The following is a 14,798-nucleotide window of genomic DNA, read 5'->3' as shown; positions in this document are numbered from 1 at the left end:
GCTTCTTCCAGAAAAAAAATCATAATACCTGCATTTTAAGTTCAATTATAGTACTTCTGCAGCTAGTACCTGGTTTAATTGGGGCTTGATTTCTGTAACAATCAATTTCTCTCCTCTGAGCCATTAAGCCAATTTAGAAGTGTTTTGCAAAAGCATTTTTCAAGCAAATTAAAATATCGAACCTGTTTACAGTTCATCCAAGATGGAGAATGAGGTGTTATTTTAACCCCCCCAGCAAGCAGCGTCCTCTCTTCAGCTACCCCCATGCCCTTCTCGTTCCCCAGCTCCTCTGGCAGCAGTCAAGAAGTTCGGGAAGACCTTTTCGAGAACATTTCAGTATTCTCTCTCCAGCAGATTGAAAGTGGAGAAAACTATCTCCCTGGCATTATCCCAGTCTGCCCTGATGTCAGTCCTTGGTGGATGCAGCAAGAAGGAAATTGCTGAGACATTCAGATAAGGAAGAGCCATAATGTCAGTGAGGCAGGAATCCTCGTTAGTTACAAAATAACATCCTTGCTAGTTATATTCTAATTCACCGGCAGGAGGTAATTTGGAGCATTTATTGAAGTTGTGTATGTTAGGTGTGTGTGACTCTGTTTTTATTGAGGGTGGCAACCTTCCTGTTTATAAATAAAGCTTCAGCAGAAGTAAGTGCGTCCAACACTAGATAGGGTTGGGCTGAGCAAGACCTCAGTTCAAAGATACATCTTAAGACAGATCTAATGATCTAGATGTTGGGGTCAACGTGGGGCAAAGGTCTCTACCTGCTACTTCTGGGATCTCTTCCACCCCCGCTGCCATTGTCCATACACCTTCCCTCTGTTTACAGCCTCATGGATCGTCTGGATTCTCTAATCCTCTAAATTAGCAAAGAGACAGAAATTAAAATTCATCTGGGTATAAAGTCGTTTATAAACGAGGCAGTGTCTCCAAATCACAAACAATGAAAAAGTTTTCCGTTAGATGCTCTGGGGGAGCACTGAGGTTTGGAAAACTCTGCATACTACATCTTCTGCGTGAAGAGTTCTAACGTGGATTCACATATGAAAGGCCCTGAGAAGTCCTGTATTGAAGAAATCTATGTAATACTGATTGATTGACTCATTCATTCATTCATTCATTCATTCAAATATTTGTTGAGTGTCTACAGTGTACTAGATGTTATTCTAGTCACCAGAGCTCTGGCAATAAATAGAACACGTATGGTTTTCTGTTTTAATTGGGGGAGCAGATAACACACAAGTAAAACAGTTAAAGACTGCTGTGAAGAGTGATGTGGTGGTGGTGAGGTATCTACTTTAAATGGTATGGTCAGGAAAGACCCCCTCTGCGGACGTGACATTTGAACTGAGACCTGAATTGACCAGAAGAAAGCAGCTCTGCGAAGATCTGGGGAGAGTGTCCCTGGCAGGGGGGTTAGCAAATGCAACAATTCTCAGGTTGGACTGAGCCTTTCCATGTTGGGGGTCTGAAAGATGAGGGGCAGGTGCACCTGGAATAGAGAGATCCAGGACCAGTACAAGGTGAGATCTGAGGTAGGGAGGGGCCACATCATTCAGGACCTTGTCATCTATAGCTAGGTATTTACCCAGCGTTTCCCACCTTATTTGACCATAGAAGACTTTTCCAGTCTAAAAACATGTATTAACTTCCCATAGAACTAGAAAGCTGGGGATCATAGTCTGAAAACCCAGCCTGAAGCATGATCTCTCTCAGAATATTTGCATCCTCTTGGAGGAATTTGCGTTCTAACAGGGATTTATTCCAACAGAATAAAGCTCAAAAGTGAAACCGTAGAATTCCGCTAGCACATGGGAGAGTACGTTCTTTTCTTTCCTCTTTTGATGTTTATTTTAATGATAAAACAAGTCCTGGTTGTCAGAGGTTATTTTAAAAGTTTATGAAAGGTTATTTATGTAATGTATTAATGTGTGTTATTCTTATTTTTGTAAGTTTTAAATATGTTAGTGCCAAAGCTTCTTGAATGTTGGCTCTTTTTTATTACATCCTAAAAAGGTTTTGAAATCCGTGTCATTGGATGACAGAAAAAGGGAAGGGAGAGACAAGCCAATTATGATTCGTCTGTATGGATGAGAGAAGAGCAAGGCGGATGGAGAATTTTCAGCTAGTCCCAGAGAGGTAAAGATTAAGGCCACTGAGGAAAGAATAAGCAAATGGCCATGACCCCAGTAAAAGGGATTGAAGTCAGAGATCAGAAAGGAGCTCAAGACTAGCAGAAGGGGGACGCCTGGGGGGGGGCTCAGTCAGTTAAGCCTTGGACTTCGGCTCAGGTCATGATCTCACAGTAGGTGAGTTCGAGCCCCGCATCGGGCTCTGTGCTGACAGCTCGGAGCCTGGAGCCTGCTTTGGATTCTGTGTCTCCCTCTCTGGGGGAGGGGCCCTCCCCCCCTGCCCCCCCCCCCCCACCGCTGCTCATGCTCTATCCCTCTCTGTCTCTCAAAAAGAAATAAACGTTAAAAAAAAAGAAAGAAAGAAACTAGCAGAAGGATGTGGCACTGCAGGGAATTATTGAAAAGTAGTATAGAATGTTCTGGGCACTCAAGGGCCTGTTAGGACCTGGGCAGGCTCCCCACCTATCTGGGTAGATTTCAGTTTAACTTCCTGGAATCTCATTGTGATGCCAAGGTAGTGGAAGTGACTGCAGGAAGGTAAGAAATTTAGGGGAAAAGACTGTTTCAGAGTCCAGAAAGGCAAACAAAAAATAATTTTACCATGAAGAAGACAGCTGTCAAAACAGATCAGTGATATTAAGATAAAAACAAAGGGATAATATCTGACATTTATTGAGTGCTTGCTACATTTCAGACAACCTGCTAAGTGCTTTGTGTGCATTTTTTAAAGTTTATTTATTTTGAGAGAGACAGAGACAGTGTGAGTGGGGGAGGGGCAGAGAGAGAGAGAGAGGGAGAGAGAGAATGCCAAGCAGGGATTCCAACGCAGGGCTTGAACCCACGAATTGTGAGATCATGGCCTGAGCTGAAACCAAGAGTCAGATGCTTAACTGACTGAGCCAGCAGGGCACCCCAGTGTGCATTTTTAATTTAATGTTCATGGCACAGTTTGAAGTGGGAAAAACCCATTATCCCTATTATATAAATGAAGAAGCTGGGCAAGCAGGTGGTCAAATTAATAGCTCAAGGTGGCAATTGTTAAATGGCAGGTCTAAGATTCAAACTTAGATCACTTTGAGTCCAGAATCATAATACTTAATCACAACGCTATATCTGCAAAACAGGGAGGCAAAACATTGATCATTAACTTTTGAATTTGAAGTTAAGGTGGGGAAAAGGAATCTCAGGTTAAAACTAAACCAAACTTTTTTCTTGTCTTGAGAGGGAAAGAATACAAACAGCAGAACAAAAAGAAGGCTGGGATGTCGTGAGCGGGCAAGATTCCTACAGAAGAAGGCGACTAGAAGTTCACATGAAACAAGGAGGCCTTCAGCCGTGGGTAACAGGACAGATCTGGAAAGCAGAGCCTGCAGCCTGGGAATGTGGAGACAGGTCCAGGCATCAACAAGCCCAGTCCTGATGGGAATGGTATAGAGCAGATCTGATCGTGCAGCCTCAGGAGGAAGCATGTGCCCAGAAACGTTGGGGAAGGTGACACTGACACTCACCTGGAATGACCAGATGGAAAATGAAGACTTTTAAACACACATGTAAAATGAGAAATTGAGGGGGCGCCTGAGTGGTTCAGTCGGTTAAGCGTCCGACTTTGGCTCAGGTCATGATCTCGCTGTTCCTGAGTTCAAGTCCCTCGTTGGGCTCTGTGCTGACAGCTCAGAGCCTGGAGCCTGTTTCAGATTCTGTGTCTCTCTCTCTCTGCCCCTCTCGCGCTCTGTCTCTCTCTCTCAAAAATAAATAAACGTTGGGGCGCCTGGGTGGCGCAGTCGGTTAAGCGTCCGACTTCAGCCAGGTCACGATCTTGCGGTCCGTGAGTTCGAGCCCCGCATCAGGCTCTGGGCTGATGGCTCAGAGACTGCAGCCTGTTTCCGATTCTGTGTCTCCCTCTCTCTCTGCCCCTCCCCCGTTCATGCTCTGTCTCTCTCTGTCCCAAAGATAAATAAACTTTAAAAAAAAAATAAATAAATAAATAAATAAACGTTAAAAACAGTTTTTTAAATGAGAAATTGGGTATATTGGATAATGGAGTCAGTCCTAGTGAGAGAATGCAGAGATTCTACCGACTAAATGCTCCCAGCTCACTCCCACCGCCAGCAATGCGTCTACGTAGCTTGCTCATCAGCACGTCTTTCATGAAGCTAGTTAGTTGTTATTGACTAATGGTTACATGTATAATGGGTACAAGAATGTATTATTGTATGCACAGTTAAATACCAGTACTACCATTACAATGAATACCCGTATACCGAGATTAAGAAGGAGGACAGGGGACGCCTGGGGGGCTCAGTCAGTTAAGCGTCCAACTCTTGGTTTCGGCTCAGGTCACGATCTTACGGTTCCAGGGTTCGAGCCCCACATCAGGCTCTGTGCTGACAGTGAGGAGCCTGCTTGGGATTTTCTCTCTCTTCTTGTCTCTCTGCCCCTCCCCTGCTTGCTCTCCCTCAAAAATAAACAAACTAAAATTTTTAAAAAACCAAAAAAAAAAAAAAAAAAAAGGAAGAGGATAGTATAAGTACATCAAAAGCCCCCTGAATACTCCTCCCCTGACAGGTCACCATCATTCTAAACTTTGTTTCAATAATTTCTTTGTCTTTATAGTTTTGCCATCTGTGTGTTTTTTTTTTAATTTTTTTAATGTTTATTCATTTTTGAGAGACAGAGAGAGATGGAGCATGAGTGGGGAAGGGGCAGAGAGAGGGAGACACAGAATCTGAAGCAGGCTCCAGGCTCTGAGCTGTCAGCACAGAGCCGGACGCAGGGCTCAAACTCACGAACCGCGAGCTCGTGACCTGAGCCGAAGTCAGACGCTCAACCGACTGAGCCACCCAGCGCCCCTTGCCACCTGTGTTTTTAACTCTGACTATTAGATGATATAATTTTGCATGTTTGGGGACATTAAATAAATGAAACCGTTCTGGACATATTCTTCTGTCACTTGCCTCTTTTGCTCAATATCCTATTTTTGAAATTCACCCATGTGTATATGTGCTGTTGGGGTGTCTTCATTTTTTACTGCCGTATGGTGTTCCATTTTTTTGGACATACCACAATTTACGTATTGACTATGCCATTGATGGAGATGTTTTCCTCCAGTGATTTTTTGTTTGTTTGCTTTTTGCTATTGTAAATAATTTTTTTTTTAATTTTTTTTTTTTTAACGTTTATTTATTTTTGGGACAGAGAGAGACAGAGCATGAACGGGGGAGGGGCAGAGAGAGGGGGAGACACAGAATCGGAAACAGGCTCCAGGCTCTGAGCCATCAGCCCAGAGCCCGACGCGGGGCTCGAACTCACGGACCGCGAGATCGTGACCTGGCTGAAGTCGGACGCTTAACCGACTGCGCCACCCAGGCGCCCCTGTAAATAATTTTTTTAAGTGAACGTTTTTGTACCTTTATCCTGGTGCACACGAACAAGAGTTTCTCTGGAAACTACCTAGCTAGGGGTGCCTTTGCTGGCTTATAAAGCTTGAGCATGTTAAGCCTCACTAGGTAGAAGTAAACTCTCCCTTATGGTAGTTCCAATTGGCCCTGCCTTCAGCAGTGAATAAGAGTTCTGATTGCCCCACGGTTATACTCAAACTTGAGTTGACAGACTTTTTAATTTGGGAGATACGAAGTGGTGTTCTATTCCGGTTTTAATTTGCATTTCCCTGATTACTGAGGAAGTTGGACTTTGTCTCCCCATATGTTTATGGACCATTTGTGTTTACTGTGAAATGCCTATTCAAGTCTTCTGATCGTCTTTGTATGCTGTTGTTTGTATTTTTATCATTGATTCGTGGCTGTTCTTTATATATCCTTGATAATGATCCTGTTTGGGTTGTGTGTGTGGCAAATATCTTGTTCTGCTCTTTGGCCTGTCTTTTTACTCTTCTGATGGTGTCTTTTTATAAAAAGAAGTTCTCTGTTCTAATACAGTCAAAATTAGTAGTTTTTTCTTTTTTAGTTTTTTTCTTTTACTCTTTTTTAAATAAATACCCCCTTTTAAACATTCAATGAACTTAACATTTTTTTTAAGTTTATTTATTTTTAGAGAGAGAGACACAGAGTGTGAGCAGGGGAGGGGCAGAGTGAGAGGGAAATACAGAATCCGAAGCAGGCTCCAGGCTCTGAGCTGTCAGCACAGAGCCCAATGCAGGGCTTGAACCCACGAACCACGAGATCATGACCTGAGTCAAAGTCGGACACTTAACTGACTGAGCTACCCCAGCACCCCAATGAAGCTTTTATTTTTGAGTAGTTTTAGATTTATAGAAACGTTGTAAGAGTATCAGAAACAGTTCTTATGTATCCCATGCCCAGTTTCTCCTAGAAACATTTTACATTACTACAGGACATTTGTCACAACTGATAAACTAATATTAGCACATTGTTACTATCTAAAGTCCGTATTTTATTCAGTTTGCCTTAGTTTTTATGTTTTGAGATCCCATCCAGGATACAACATTATGCTTCGCCATCAAATCTCCTTGGGCTCCTCTAGACCATAACAGTTCCTCAGACATTCCTTGTTTTTGATGACATTGACAGTTTTAAGGGGTACTGGTCAAGTATTTTGTAATATGTCCTTCGACTGCGTTTGTCTAATGTTTGTTTGTTTGTTTTTTCATGTTAGACAGGAGTTATGAGTTTTCAGGAAGAGGACCACAGAGGTAAAATGCCATTTTCATCGTATGACATTAAAAGTGTATGCTATGGGTGATGGGTATTGAGGAGGGCACCTTTTGGGATGAGCACTGGGTGTTGTATGGAAGCCAATTTGACAATAAATTTCATATATTGAAAAAAAAAGTGTATGCTATTAGCATTACTTATCACTGATAATGTCAACCTTGATCACCTGGCTGAGGTAGTGTTCGTCAGGTTTCTCCACTGCAAAGTTACATTTCTCACCCCTTTCCATCCTGTACTCTAAAAAGAAGGCATACTGTGTGTACCATATACTTAGTGAGTAGGGATTTATGCTCTACCTCCTTGAGGAAGGAGTATCTATAAGGCATTTGGAATTTTTCTGTCGAGGATAGTTGTCTATTCTCCCTCAGTTATTTACTTATTCAAGCACTAATTAATATTTATTATAGATATTTGTTTAGAGAACATGGATTGTGGGAGACAAATTTCTCACTATTGGAGAGGGAGGTTAAGGACAAGCAAGGGAACGTGGCTCTGGATGAGAGCTGGAGAGGTTAACATGAACTCATGTCTCGCTTAGCATAAATACTGGTGGATAGAAATAGAAATACGTATAGATGACTGTATATACATATATAGCATACATATATGTCTTTCCTAACTCTGTCTGTTGAGAGGCCCTACAATACCCCAATAGCAATGGGCACATCCAGTGCTCAGATCCAAGAATCTTTGGAGAAATGGCTGATTCTAGGACTGGGCAGGAAATATGCAAGATGAGCCTGGAGTGTCTTACAATGCCAAAAACGTAAGGATGTGCTCAAACGCCGCCCCGCCACCCCCCATCATTGGGGGGTATGTCAAAGGGACACAGAAACCTTCAGAGCTCTCCATGGCCAAAGCCAGAACAATTGGAGCAACAAAATAAACGATGCACTATTGGATTATAACCAATACTTATATAGCTATCCAGGTTTCTATGTCTTCTGAAGTCAGTTTTTGCAAACTGTATTTGTCTAGGCTTTATTCACTTCCACAACTTCAAATTTATTGGCATAAAACTATTTATAGTATTTTCTCAACTGTTTCATTTCCACAGCATCTCTAGTTGCCCCTTTAGTCCCTCATATTTTTCTCTTGCATCTTATCTATATTATTTGTCTATATTTTTAGTTGTTTTTAAGACCCAGTTTGTGATTTCATTGATTTTTCTCTTTTATATCTTTTTCAACTTAGTTTTTCCTCTTTTTATTTTTTCTTTTCTTATATACTGCTTTTTGGGTTGTTTTGCTTTTTCCCTCTGAACTTTTTTTTTTTTTTAATGTTTATTTATTTATTTATTTATTTTTAAAAATTTTTTTTTCAACGTTTATTCATTTTTGGGACAGAGAGAGACAGAGCATGAACGGGGGAGGGGCAGAGAGAGAGGGAGACACAGAATCGGAAACAGGCTCCAGGCTCCGAGCCATCAGCCCAGAGCCCGACGCGGGGCTCGAACTCCCGGACCGCGAGATCGTGACCTGGCTGAAGTCGGACACTTAACCGACTGCGCCACCCAGGCGCCCCTAATGTTTATTTATTTTTGAGAGAGGAGACAGAGCATGAGCGGGGGAGGGGCAGAGAGAGAGGGAGACACAGAATCCAAAGCAGACTCCAGGCTCTGAGCTGTCAGCACAGAGCCCGATGCTGGGCTTGTACTCATGAACTACAAGATCGTGACCTGAGCCAAAGTCAGAGAGTCAACCCGGGTGCTCCAAGAAGACTCATTCCTAAGTGTTGTTGAAGATGTAGAGCAACTGGAACCCTTTTATGTTTCTTTCTTTCTTTTTTTAATGTTTTTTAATTTATTTTTGAGAGAGAGAGAGACAGAGACAGAGCATGAGCCAGGAGGGGCAGAGAGAGGAAGACACAGAATCCGAAGCAGGTTCCAGGCCCCGAGCTGTCAGCACAGAGCCCAGCGTGGGTCTCGAACCCACAAACCACGAGATCATGACCTGAGCCAAAGTCGAACACTTAACTGACTGAGCCACCCAGGTGCCCATTCCCTCCTAACTTCTTAAATAAGATTTTTTTTTTTCAACGTTTATTTATTTTTGGGACAGAGAGAGACAGAGCATGAACGGGGGAGGGGCAGAGAGAGAGGGAGACACAGAACCGGAAACAGACTCCAGGCTCTGAGCCATCAGCCCAGAGCCTGACGCCGGGGCTCAAACTCACGGACCACGAGATCGTGACCTGGCTGAAGTCGGACGCTTAACCGACTGCGCCACCCAGGCGCCCCTTAAATAAGATTCTTAATGCATTAATTCTGAACCTTAAAATTTTTTCTAATGTAAGCATTTGCAATCATAACACATGGACCCTGCAGCCTGACTGTCTGAGTCCAATTCCTGGCTCTTGCTGCTTGCTTGCTGTGTGGCTTCAGGTTGCTCCTCTGTGCCTCCGTTCCTCACTGACACCTGCCTCAAGTGTTGTTATGAGAATTGAATGAGTAAAATATGTAGAGCACATAAAACAATGCCTGTCATAGTAAATGGTAAGAAAATGCTAGTATTGTATATTGCTTCTAAGTACTATTTTACCTGCTTCTGTAATTTTGGATACAGTGTTGTTAATAATTATTAAGTTCTATGTGTTTTCTCCTTTATGTTAGAATTTACTCTTAAGAAGTATGTTTCAAAATTTCCAGTTGTAAAAGGTTTTTTCCCCTGAACGTTTTGGTATTAACTACCATATTCATCAGTATTTCCAGCGTGCCTGTCTTCATGGACCTTTGGGAGGATTACACTTCACTGACCCCTGACGTTAGGCACAGCCAAGTGACTTACTTTGGTCAATGAAATGTGACTAGAAGCATTTACGAAAGCAGCTTGCAATTCTCTGTGTTCTCTCCCTTTCTCTGAGCTCAGTTCCCCAGGGCTTGGGGAAACATATGAGATGTTGTTAGTACATTTGATGCTGTTTCTATAGCATGATCTATACTATTCTATCTGATTTTATTTTTATTTTATTTTATTTTATTTTATTTTATTTTATTCTTTTCTTTTCTTCTAATTTCATTTCTTTTCTTTTATGTTATTTTATATAGTGAGAGCATAAGTAGGGAAAAGCGGCAGTAGGAGAGAGAGAATCTTAGTGTAGAGCCCAGTGGGGGGCTCCGGCATGACCCTGGGATCATGACCTGCGCCAAAATCAAGAACAAGATGCTTAACAGACTGAGCCACTCAGGTGTCCCAGATATTTCTATTTTAATTTAATTATGGTCAAAGAATACAAATCTGTCTGAAAGTGATCCTTTAAAGTTGTTGAGACTAGCCTTACGACCTAACGTGTGGCAGATTTCCATAAACATTCCATGTAGGCTTAAAGAGAGTATTTGTTCTCTGACTGTTGTGTGCAGTATTCCTTTAATGAACATTAGATCAAGTTTGTTAACTGTCTTCTCTATCCTCACCGATTTTTTATGTCCTTAATCTATCCCTTCCTGAGAGAGATATGTTAAAATCTCCCATTATGGTAGTTGATTTATCATTTACTTTTCATCCTATTTTGTTCCATATCTTTGAGGCTATGTGGCTATATTTTGAGGCAAATGCATTTGCATTTGGAATTATTTTAGCTTCTTAATTATTGTCCATGTCTTTGTCTTACTGGGCTACATTCTAGATAATTTTTCAGTCCTAGTTTCCAGCTTACTAAGTTTTCCTTCAGCCATGTCTCATCTGCTATTCAATCTACTCACTGAATTTTAAGATTCAATGCTTTTTATTTCTAGAAATTATTATTTTTTTTCCAAGTCTGATTAGTTATTTATAGTCTCTTATTCCCTGGTAACTTTTTTGAGCTTCTTTTTCATTTTTTTAAATCTATTAGACTTAGCTATCTTATGCCTTGTTATTAAGAATTTAAACATCTGAGGACTTTGTGGGTTAGTTCTGCTGATTCCCACTCAGTGTGCTTTGTTTCCATTTTGTGACTTTGACCACGGACTGTAGTTTTCCTTGAAATTTCACCTGTGGCAAATCCTTGAGTACTGGGATGAGGACAAGTTTACATGGAGAGGATTAAATTTGATTCAGCCAGTTACCTGAGTTATTACCAACCTAGGATCAGTTTAAAATTTCTCCTTGAGGGTTGTTTTTGTTTTTGTTTTGGATCACCCAGGATATGAATTTGGACTACAAGCCTGGGTTTGTGGTTGTGAATTCTAAGGAAATATTTATGATTTTTCCTGTCATCTGGAGTAACTTAGGCCAATTTCCTTACTATCTCTTTCTATGTGAAGGTTTCTCATTCTCCCTACATAAAGAGTTTTGGAGTGTACCTTCTGAGAGCCCAAGTTTATGCAAGATAATCCCTTGACTGTATCTTTTGTCTCCACACGCTGTGAAGCCACCACCAAAACTCAAAGTTTCCAAGATTCTAAAGACACTTTCAGGTTGAAGACCAGTTTTGGTCCTTGCTTACCAATCTCTGCTCCTACTTTCACTTCATTTTGAGTTCTTTGGATTTCTTTCTTTTTTTCTCAGTGTGGTGATACATTTAAGATTTAATCTTAATTAATTAAGATTATTTAACGTTATTTAATTAACGTTAAAATTGTTATTTCAACTGAGAGGGTCATTGAGGGTATCTGATTCATTGCACTGGTAGAAATGAAACCTCTTTGGGGCACCTGGGTGGCTCAGTCGGTTAAGCGTCCGACTTTCGATTTCGGCTCAGGTCATGATCTCACCATTCATGAGACGGAGCCCTGAGTCAGGCTCTGTGCTGACAGTGTGGAGCCTACTCATGCAGAGCCTGTTTGGGATTCTCTCTCTCCCTCTCTGCCCCTCCCCTGTGTGCACGCGTTCTCTTTCTTTCAAAATAAATAAATAAACACTTTTTTTAAATACTTAAAAAAGAAAAAGAAATGAAACATCTTTTTCAAGGCTGGGGTTGAGATGAAGGTAACACAACCTTGACACATACAATTCTTTGTCGATTGTTCTGGTTCCAACACCACTTGTCCTCAAATGCCCTCTATTTGAAGGGTGTGCGTTGTTTGGGAGAAAGAAACATGGCAATAAATCTTTAATGACTGCAGATCAAATGTCAACGGATAGTCTAATGCAGTAAGATAACAAGAGGAGAAACTATTATTAATCACAAAGCAGGGATTGTGTCTACTCACATTCAGGGCTTTGAAAAGGAAGTAAACCAGCTGCAGGCACCAAATCAGCCTCTCTATCAGGCAGATTGCGTTGTCACAACTGACAGGGTATACCATATCAGTCCAAAGTTTAAGTCTTATGGAATGGGGGAAGAGTTGGGGGAGGGGAAGGTGATGTAACGGCATGTGTTTCTCTAGAGTTCCAGCTCCCAACATGGCGGAAGGGGTTGAATTACTTTAATGATGTCTAGGAACCAACAGTGGAGATTTTGACATTTGCCTTTGAGATTCACTTCTAATTCCTGTCAAGACCAAGCATTAGGTTCTTGGGAGGAGGAAAAGAGGACAGGAAACTGAGATACTGAGATTACTTTGAGGACATAGAACACAAACTCAGTTGTAGTAATTCATTGTTCTGGGTCCAGCATCCTGTTCAGAACCTCTATTCCAACCCAGTGAGGAGCCAATAGCAGGCATTTTCATGACTGAGCCCTGAACTACTTGCTTAAATGTTTTCTTTTGACCCAATCCTCACCCATGTTTTGGGTTTCACTAGAGGGAAAGGCACAGAGAATGTGGGGAAGTGTTGGCAACTGGAATATTATTCTATTTCAACAGGTCCTTGTCATAGACTCACTGACCATCAGCTTTTAAGTTCCTCACCAGTTGACAGACGAGAAGCCTGGTGATGAATAAGGCACAAAGATACATGAGGTAAGCTGGGAGCAGAGGGAGGTCAGGAATGAAAGTTCTAAGAAGGCGTAGTTGGCCTGTCTGGACAGAGAAGGGTGGGGAGGAGAAGGTTTGGGGTAAAAAGTCCACCGAGGTGAGGCTTGCGTGTGAAGAAAAGATTGAACCCCCTGGTGGTTCAGGCCTCTTCACCATGTTCTTTCTGGGCTTGGCAACTACCACTCAGAGGTTAGTCAAGCTGGACAGCCAGATTCTATGAAACCTAACTGAGCGACAACTCTCCTTGAGAATGTGGGTTGAAGTCAGGTCTTTGGTGGTGGCCAAGCTAAGAACGTAAGGGCTACTCTTGTGCTACTAAATACACACAAGAGGCCACCACAGCCTTCCCTGCTAGTAGCCAGTGCCGGGAGAACTTGTCCTGTTTGCCTCTCTGGTTTAATCTCTTGGGGGCCTGTGGCATCTGACTTTTGGCAGCTGTGGTCCCAGACACAGTCTACAGTGGATCCTACATGGATCTGGCCTCAGGTTTTGCTTCAATAAGCCAAGCGGATCAAAGAATTCAGCTTCTTAGCCTTCAAGAGCTTCTCTCTCTCATACTCAGTGTGCCTCCATTTCTTCACAAAGCAGAGAAGAAAGGAGGCACAGGGTGATACAGAGAGCAAGACCTGGATTTCAAGGCAGTAGATTTGGCCTCTAGTTCTGCTTTGCGACTCACCAGTTGTCAACTTGGATGGGTAACCTAAACTTGCTGAGCCCTCATGGTCTATATCCTACCTCTCTGTTATCTAGTGCAGAAGTCTCCAGGGGAGGATGTGCTACATCATCTACTGGATACAGGGGGACAGTGTTAGAGGCTTTCTTTTTTTTTTTTTTTTTAAATTAAGCTTTAATCATTTAATATACAGATTGACACCAGCACCCTCACTTGGTCCTTCTTTCATTTGGCCACATGTCAGGTATATTGGATGAGGTATATGAATGCAAAGAAGGAGTGTCAGGGAAGTGAGTAAAAAGTTTCAAAAGTATCAAGAACATCAATTGAAATATGAAATTATGATTTGAAATACTTACATTTGTTAATGTTGATAAAGAATCTCCCCCTGTGTAGTGTGGCTTGAGATATGAGGTAATGATAGAACTCTAAAAACCATATTCATGTATGGGGATGGCAACATTTTTTGCCAATAGGTTTTTGTAATAAAAATGTTTAGAGGCCACTTTTTGGTTGTAGGACATGTGGATGATACAAACCAACATGAGCCCACTATCAAAAGTCTATTGGAAGTGGAGGTGGACACCAGAAACAACAGTTTCAACAATGGTGGCATTTTTAATGACAAAGGACAATGAGGCACATACAACAAAGGGGCATCCATGCTATGCAGTGTTTGTCCTAGGCCAGAGGCCAAAGGCAAAGGAGAGGAGCTGTCAACAGCCACATCTATCTGGAGTTGGGGCCCCAGGGGAGAGTTGTTTAATGCATTCCTGGACTGCTTATGGAATGTCCTTCCTGTTCTGGAGAAAGAAGCAGGCTTGCCCAGGATGAGGCTTGTGGGGCTTCTGCTCATTGGTATGAAGGAAAGGAACTCATTGCCTAATTGCCTTTGGACACTCCCCTCTGCGGAAGGGGGCTTCTTTTGAGAACAGTCAGCTTTCCCCTGTGGACCTTTGCAGCAGTGATATGACAGTGCCCATGCTTTCACCTGCTCCCAAGACACCTTCTCTATGCCATTGGGCCCTCCATTTACATCCCCTACTAGGTTTTCCCATAAGACACTCTTCCATAGAAGAGCAAAATAAGAGTTATCCAAAGACTAGGGGCTAGGGGTCTCTTCATCTCCTACTAGAGTGATTGTAGTTGTTGCAAAACTTATAGCCACAAGCAGTCGTAGAGGGGAAAGGATCCCGAGCTTCTAGTTTATTCTGCTGGTCTCTGTGGTTGGAGTCGGGGCTCGAAGAGTCATCACTGTCTGCTGGGGTTTGGATGGGAGCCCAGCAAATACCTGGGAGCTTGGGAGAGCTCTGGAGCTGCCTCTATTTGGAGGTGCAGGTGGGAGTCTATACCTTCATTCATCCGGCCCCTAGGCTCTGCTTTACCATGCCAGCAGACGCTGTGTGTGGGCCAGCAGGCTGGCAGCCTAGGGCTCAAGGATGTGGGAGCAGGTGAGAAAAACA

The sequence above is a fragment of the Leopardus geoffroyi genome, chromosome B4, assembly GCF_018350155.1.
Source record: "Leopardus geoffroyi isolate Oge1 chromosome B4, O.geoffroyi_Oge1_pat1.0, whole genome shotgun sequence".
In the NCBI taxonomy this organism is placed as follows: Eukaryota; Metazoa; Chordata; class Mammalia; order Carnivora; family Felidae; genus Leopardus; species Leopardus geoffroyi.
Note: the sequence above shows the minus strand (reverse complement) of the source record.